We start from the raw sequence: 8,789 nt of genomic DNA, 5'->3' as shown, positions 1-8,789 counted from the left end.
TTGCTGCAAAGGTTCGTAACCGATTAAATAAAGTACGAACAGACACCACCCTCGAGTTGGACATCGGTAAGCTGCAATCACAACAGATAGCCACAGCATATTCCTCTCAATTGGCCCAAGTGCTTAATCAAAGCATTCCTCGTCCCGATAACATATAAACACAATTGCAAAGTATTACCCATTCCATGCAAACAGCCGCAAAATCTTGGATGCCAGAGAACTCCAACAAGGAACCCAGGGTATGACCAGGATTGTCGTGCTGTTCGGAAGAGAAAAAACGCGAGTAAACGTATCGCGATAGAGAAAACGTCCTTTCCGCAGGAAAAAGAAAAAAATGGAAAAGCAGAGGTGTGACAAAATCGAGATGGTTAAGAGCCAAAATGAAGTCTGAAAATTCTGCCAAAGAGTGAAACATGAAACTCATGGCTTTGATACAGTCACATCCTCTTGTAGAGACCAGCAAGCTAATTTGGTAAATGATACAGCTAGTGTGCTCAGGCTATGGAAAAAATAATTTTTCCAAACTGTTAATATCCAATAATAGCGATGACGTCGAAAAAACCACCAATGTATTTCCAGAAGATGGTATTGAATGTATACCGTCCGACTAATATGAGGTAAACACAGCAATTAACAGGCTAAGGCAGCAGAAGCGAATGGCTTACCAGCCGAGTATATGCATCAGCTAGTTGGCATAATCTGGCAAGTAGCCGACGATTGGGACCTGAGCATCCTGTGTCCCGTCCACAAGAAAGGAAAATAAAAAGACTTTGTGCTCTAATTATAGGGACATAATTCTGTTTTCTTCTGCTTATAAGATAGTATCAGGGATGTTGTGGGAACGATTAAATTCAAAAACAATTGTTCCACAAACATCCCAGATGGGACAAGGAAGACTTCAATCATATCAATGAGTACACCCCGATCCATATTAGCTCAAAGATATGGGACCTACTGTTTATCGCCGAGTCCGAACGGCGTGTCCTAAGACACTACTTGTAGAGACGTTTTACATGGCTGAAATACTCAGGAAATGTAGCCAACATTACTGAGGGATATTTTGCACCGTTAAAAATTTGATATTGCCTAGCTGGGGAATCGAACCCACGACTTTGTGCGTGCAAGGCGGGAGGTGTGCATACCATTGCACCACGGTGGCACCTAACGACTAAAGTCAACGTTCAACGAAATAAATGGTCCATACCAATGCGGCTTTAGACCTGGCAAATCCACCATTGCACTGTGGTCGAATTTATATGGGGAGAGCGGCCAAAAATACTTCCTGTGTAGATATCAATACGAAATTTTCAGTTTAGGGACACAAATTACAAAAAAGCAAAAAAATTAACATAGGTATTTTTTATACCCTCAGCATTTATGCTAACGAGGGTATATACACTTTCATACGGCAAAATGGTTTTAGACCCAAGTATGTTTGGACGAAATGTGTTTCAGACAATTTGGAGTCGATTGAGCAATGTCCGTCCGTCTGTCTGTCTGGCTGGCTGGTGCGCACGATAACTCCCGAACGGATGAACCGATTCGATCCAAAATTTGGCTTTCGTAATATTTTTTCCAAACTTAGTTTAAGTTCGAAGACAGGCTATATCGGTCCAATCCTTACGGTACCTCCCCCACAAAAGTTCGAAAATGTTCGGAAAATTTGTACGTACGATAACTCTTGAAGGGACTAACCGAGTTGGTCCATATTTTGCAAATCGTGAAATGTCCACCAGACTAAGGTGAGGTTCCAATATGGACTCAATCGGTCCACTCCTTCGGGTACCTCCCACACAAAATTTGGGATAAGTTCAGTTTAGGACCTGCTCTCGAATCGCTTTGATTTTTGTTTTAGCAACTTTTATTCACTGCCCCCCATACGACGGTACAAGTTTCATCAGGGGCAAGTCCACACTTCCTGAGAAAATAGCCCAAAAGTTGCAAAAAAAAAACCCTACGACACCGTGTGAGGTGGTTGGAGCGCAAGATAACTCTCGAACGGATCTGCCGATACGGTCCAAAATTTGGCCTTAGTAATATTTTGTCCAAACATAGCTTAAGTTCGAAGATAAGCCATATCGGTCCACTCCTTCAGGTACCTTCCCCACAAAAGTTCAAAAATGTTCGGAAAAATTGTTCGTATGGTAAATCTTGAAGGGAGTGGCCGAATTGGTCCATACTTTACACATCCTAATATATCTGCCAGATATAGATCAGGTTCAAATACGGACTACATTTGCCCACTCCATCCGGTACCTCCCACACAAAATTTCGGACACGTTCACTTTAAGACCTACAATCGAATCACTTCGATTTTTGTTGAAGCAACTTGCATTCGCTGCCTCAATTACGATGAAAAATTTTTTTTTTCAGTGGCAAGTCCATACCTCTTGAGCAAACAGCCCGAAGGGAGTAAAAACCCCCTATAGCACCATATGTTGTGGCTGGAGATCCACTTCCATAATGGTCAATGTCGATCCATTCCTTTAAGTATCTCCTCCGCAAAACTTTTGATCTTTAATCCTAATTAACATTTTTGTCGGTTCATACATCCCTAAATACATAAGTTTTTTGGGAAAAAATTGTTTTAATATACACAGGCTGAGGGTATATCTCTGTCAGCAAAGCTGACTGATACTTTTTTACTTGTTTGATTAGCAAAAATGTTATAATATGTTCAATTATTGGTTAAAGTAATACATTGCCAAAAATGTTCAATGTTTAAGTATAGTCCCTATATAAATGTATCCCCCGATGCGATGTATTTTGAAGGTGTTAACTATTTTTATTCAATCACAATGTGGAAATGTTATTATAAGTTTGTTTTTCCGAAAATTCATGTAACACCGTGAAATATTCATCGTTTTGAAATGTGTGACTGTCCGTCTGTCTGTCTGTCTGCCCGTCCATTGATTATTGTAATAAAACTACAGGCCGCAATTATGGACCAATTGTCACGAAATTTTATATGAAGGTCTGGTTCTGACCAGAATAGAAACGATTAGTTTTTGGTGATTATCGTAAAATATTTAGGGGATGAAATTGACTTTAATGCTAAAATTGGAACGGAGAATATCTTTGGCTCACAGTGAAACATCTGACAATTTTAGTTAGCAGTACCACAATTAAGCAGACCAGAAAATAAGAAATCAAATTGGTCACGCTGTGATAGATGGAAGACATTCATCGAGCGCGTTGGATGACTCTGACCACCACCAGACAGACACAACCCGAAAGTTGGACATAGGTCAGCTGCAATCACAACAGATAGCCACAGCATATTCCACTCTACTCGCCCAATTGCTTAATCAAATCACTCCTCCTCTCGATAACATATAAACTCAATTGCAAAGTATTACCCACTCCATGCAAACAGCCGCAAAATCCATACTTGGATACCAGAGAACTCCAACAAGGAACCCAGCGTATGATCAGGAGTGTCGTGCTGCTCCGAAGAGAAAACACGGTAGGGCTACTCTACAATCAGTAGCAACGCGCGAGATATCGCGAGTGAAGAAACGTCCTTTCCGCAGGAAAAAGAAAAAAAATGGAAAAGCAGATGTGTGACAAATTCGAGATGGTTAAGAGCCAAAATGAAGTCTGAAAATTCTACCAAAGAGTGAAACATCAAACTGATGGCTTTGGTACAGGCACATCCTCCTTTACAGATCAGGAAGGTAATTTGGTAAATGATACAGATATGCTCAGGATATGGAAAAAATAATTTTTCCAAACTGCTGATATCCAATAATGGCGACGACGTCGAAAAAACCACCAATGTATTTCAAGAAGATGGTATTGAATGTGTACCGTCCGACCAATATGAGGTAAAGGCAGCAATTAACAGGCTAAGGAATAAAATGGCAGCAGAAGCGGATGGCTTACCAGCCGAGTGTATGCATCAGCTAGTTGGCATAATCTGGCAGGAAGAACGCGTACATAATTCTGCTTCCTTTTGCTTGTAGGGTAGTATCAGGGCTGTTGTGGGAACGACTAAAGTCAAAAACAGTTGTTCCACAAACATCCCAGATGGGACAAGGGAGACTTCTCTCATATCAATGATTGCACCCCGATTCATATTAGCTGAATGATATGGGACCTAGTGTTTATCGCCGAGTCCTAACGGCGTGTCCTAAGACACCACTTGTAGAGAAGTTTTACATGGCTGAAATACTCAGGAAATGTAGCCAACATTACTGAGGGACATTTTGCACCGTTAAAAATTTTATATTGCCTAGCTGGGGAATCGAACCCACGACCTTGTGCGTGCAAGGCGGGTGTGCATACCATTGTATCACGGTGGCACCTAACGACTAAAGTCTACGTTTAACGTAATAAATGGGCCATACCAGTGCGGCTTTAGACCTGGCAAATCCACCATTGCACTGTGGTCGAACTTGTATGGGAAAAGCGGCCAAAAATACTTCCTGTGCAGATATCAATACGAAATTTTCAGTTAGTTTAGCAACACAAATGAAAAAAAGCAAAAAAAATTAACATAGGTCCAACATTAGGTGTTTTTTATACCCTCAGCATTTATGCTAACGAGGGTATATCGGCCATTTTGTAGAAAATTTACTTATGTTGAAACTGAGGTATGGGGTATTGTAACTCGCGAATTGTTGTAATATACCATAACTTTTGAACGCATTTAGGTAAAATAAACTGTTTTAGCACGATTCACCGATGGATTTCCTAAAATTATAATTTGAGTGGAAGCTGTGGTCATATTAATGTAAAAAAAGAGGAAAAAATCGTTGAAGGAAACGTGTTTTTTTAAGTCAATTTTCAATTAGTGGCTTTACAATTCAATGTAGAGTATAATGTTCAAAGAAGAAGTTAAAGAATTCACTTCAGAGATGAAGTTTCTAATGTATGATTTTTTAATATAACCAATGCATCAATCTCAAACGGATGCTGACATTTTGAAGACTGAAAAATTGGGTTTTGCTCTAATCGTGACGCGCAACTGTACTCGTTTCAAAACTGATTATGAGATTGTAGTACTCGCGATTACGCATTTTTTGATGTATAACTCGGGCGTGTAGCCTTCAAAGGTTCACAACAATCTTAGCTTAAAGTCGAAATTTTTGTGCGTAAATTTTTCTAAAAAAACAGTTTTTTGGATTCAAAATTTACAAATGTCATTCGATTTCAGTGGAAATCCACGTGAATTTTGTTTTTTTACGTTCTGAATCTAACAAGCCTTTGCGCGTCTAAATCCATCCACTAGATCGGCGGATATGATACCCCTCAAATTTCGAAAATCTGCAAAAAATGTTTTTGAAAATATCGCGTATTTAGACGGGTTTTAGATGTGTTATTACTACTTAGATAAATAGAGCGAAACGCATATTTAAAATATGCGAAAACAGATATTGAAAAACGTTCGCGAATCCGGAGATATAATAGCTTTTTTCTAAAAACTGAGTGCGATGCTACATCCACGGTTCTTGATGGATCGCATTGAAATGACATAGGATGATGTATTTTTTAATGGTGATCATTGAAATCAGATGCGCATAAAATGCAAATGTACTTCGTGGAAATTATGGGCATTTTACTGTTTTTTGCACCCTAACATGCAACTGATGCTACATCGTGGTCGCCAAATGGAATTTCACAAAGTGTATATCAAATAAGAGGGATTGATTCGCTGTTTTGGAAAATCGGATGCGCATCTTGTGATTTCCACTATTACGTTGTTTATATGCGTTTCAAATGTTGTAATATTCAATATAACATTATTTTAATGTTATGCCACAATTGGAATTCCTTGTGATTTAATATAAGGTTCTAATAATATTCGCCAATAGGAAAACTATAAGGGAAAAATTTGTTGCAACGGAATATTTTCATTATTGCGTGGAATTTGGACGAAAATGACGAAGAACTCAAATATTTTTTCTTCAACCTTTCCTATAAAACCATAGAAAAACAAGTAAGAACAGACTATAGTCGGACGGGGCCGACCATGTGATACCCTATACCACTAAACGCGTCTTCTTGGGATAAAGTTATAAGATGTGCATTAGAAATTTTACCAATTTTCACACAAAAGTTTTGATCAATTTAACCCGCTAAATATTATCCGATCATACCGTTGACTTGCACGCTACTTCTTCATCTCAAACCAAAACTACGTTTAAAATTTCGCGCCGATCGGACTATTATTGCGACCTACAGAGCGGCTACAAAATCGAGCAAAAATTTTGTTTTTGGTCCATTTCATCCCTTTAACATTTCACGATCATCGCCAAAAACTAATCAGTTCTATTCTGGTCCAAACCCGACCTCCATACTAAATTTCGTGACAATCGGTCCATAATTGCGGCCTCTAGCTTGATTACAATTTTTAATGGACGGACAGACGGACGGACGGACGGACACACATCGCTAAATCGCTTTATCTCGTCGAGATATGAAGTTTGGTATACCACATGAGGGGTCTACGACGAATATTTCGCGGCGTTACATGAATTTTTGGGAAAACAAACTTATTATACCCTTTTCCACATTGTGGTATAGGGTATAATAAAATTAGAATAACATGATTTTTATTTTTTTCGTCATATTTTCTTTGTATTTTTGCAAATAACATGAATACTATAGCTCCAAACTACACGACTTAGGTTTCATTTTATTCCTCACAATGTCTGGATGCTGCTATATTTTTTATATATATTTTTTGTAAGTATAAGCGATATTGCTTCACAAAAATGTTTGTAAATACGTCAAATTATTTAACAAATTTAATTTTTCGCGAATCCATTGAAACTTTTCGAATTTTTTTTGCATCATCGCAAAGGGTGCGAATTCAGTTAACGATAATAGGATATAACAGCTTACTATAGTAAGCCGCGATTTTTTTTAGAATTTTTTTCTAATTAGCATAACTAAAACGGTCATATCTTTTGCGCGCAACGATCAAAGTTGGTAACGAAAACAGATTTGGAATGACGATTTTTTTCTTAATCTATGTACCAAAAATCATAGATGTAGTATCAAAAATTTTTTTTTTGATTTTTTTGAAATGGAAAAGACGATTTTAGAAATTTTTGTCGATATACACTTTCATACGGGCAAAATGTGCCTCATCGAAACAATGGTTTTAGACCCCAAGTATGTTTGGACGAAATGTGTTTCAGACAATTTGGAGTCGATTAAGCAATGTCTGTCCGTCTGTCTGTCTGGCTGGCTGGTGCGCACTATAACTCTCGAACGGATGAACCGATTCGATCCAAAATTTGGCTTTCCTAATATTTTGTCCAAACTTAGTTTAAGTTCGAAGATGGGCTATATCGGTCCAATCCTTACGGTACCTCCCCCACAAAAGTTCGAAAATGGTGGCTATCGGTAATCCCCAGTGTTAGAAAAGCTTCTTGCAAAATTTTTTTGAATTGGGTCCTAGTTTTGATACGGTCCTCATGTGGTGGTACCGCCCGGTTTCGGAATTTTGAAGGTTTTATATAAATTATTAATTCGAAATGGCCAAAATGCCACTTAATCATTCTTGGAGGTATATGGAAAGACACGGTATACTAAAAAGCGAAGCAACAAACAGAGAGAAGTGTAGATATTTTCTTAGTTGGGCTTATGGAACAAATGAGCCAGCAAAGTAAGTAAACACTAAAAGTTTTCCGAGTGGAACGAATTTTGCATTCTCGAATATTCGTCAACGATTCTTAAATAAGTGTTTATGCGACAGCCTACATCAATACCCTTGGGCACTACATTTCCGCTCATAAATGAATACGTTGATGTACATACATAATAAAATGCCCGAGATAAAGCACATAAATACATACATGCATTAAGGTTGGTCCATAATTGCGACCTGAAGTTTAATTAAAGTTTATAATGAACATATGGGCCCAAAGAGGCAAAATAATTCAGGGGAGCATTCAAGTGGTCTTATGATAATATTTTTTTAATGTTTACGCCTCAATCATTCAGGTAGAAAAGTTTTTTTTATGGTCGCATATGGGTGCCATCAACAATACGAGGGCTGCCCGATAACTATCTGGCCTAACAATGAAAACCCGAATATTTACCACAAAAATAGTTTTACTATTTGTTTCGTGGACGCAAAAAAATCAGAGAGGTGCAAAAAATGATACCTAATTTTTTGTTCGAAATTAGTTTTTTGTATTTATTAATTAACTATTAATACTATTATAGTTTTTTATTTATTGTATTATGTACATTAATCACAAAAACATTCTATTGTATACAAGTAAATGAGCATTCACATCATCCTACGTCACAATGAACATGAATGCTATAGAATTCACATTCGCGAACTTGTTAAGCAGTCTACAGCATGATTTATACACTTTTTCATGCACTCAAACCAATTGTTGAATCACTTTTTCCACACGGATTGAGAAACCTCCAAATCATGCTTTTTTAACGCTTTTACAGCATCTTCTGGCAACGAAAATCGTTGACCACGCCTTTTTTCGTACTGAAATCAAATGGCTTCAGGGGATCCCCAGTCATGGCTGTACTGCGGATGACCCATTAATTCCACGTTTTGTCTGATCAAAAAGGCTCTGGTTTGAATCGATTTGTAAGAGCTCACATTGTCATATTGCAGAATGATTCGACTTCAGGGAAACAATTTGTAGTGTACCACTCACAATTAACCGTCCTATATTTCTCAAGTATAGTCGCCACAAGGTCAGTTTAGCCAAAGAAACAGGCGACCATTTGTTACGAAGTGCTTCTTACAGTGGATTCCTGTTTTGTTTCGGTTTCCTAAGCATAGACCTCAAGTTTCGTAGTCT

The sequence above is a fragment of the Musca autumnalis genome, unplaced genomic scaffold, assembly GCF_047663935.1.
Source record: "Musca autumnalis isolate F117 unplaced genomic scaffold, ASM4766393v1 scaffold_3, whole genome shotgun sequence".
NCBI lineage: Eukaryota > Metazoa > Arthropoda > Insecta > Diptera > Muscidae > Musca > Musca autumnalis.
This window is presented reverse-complemented; position numbering follows the sequence as displayed.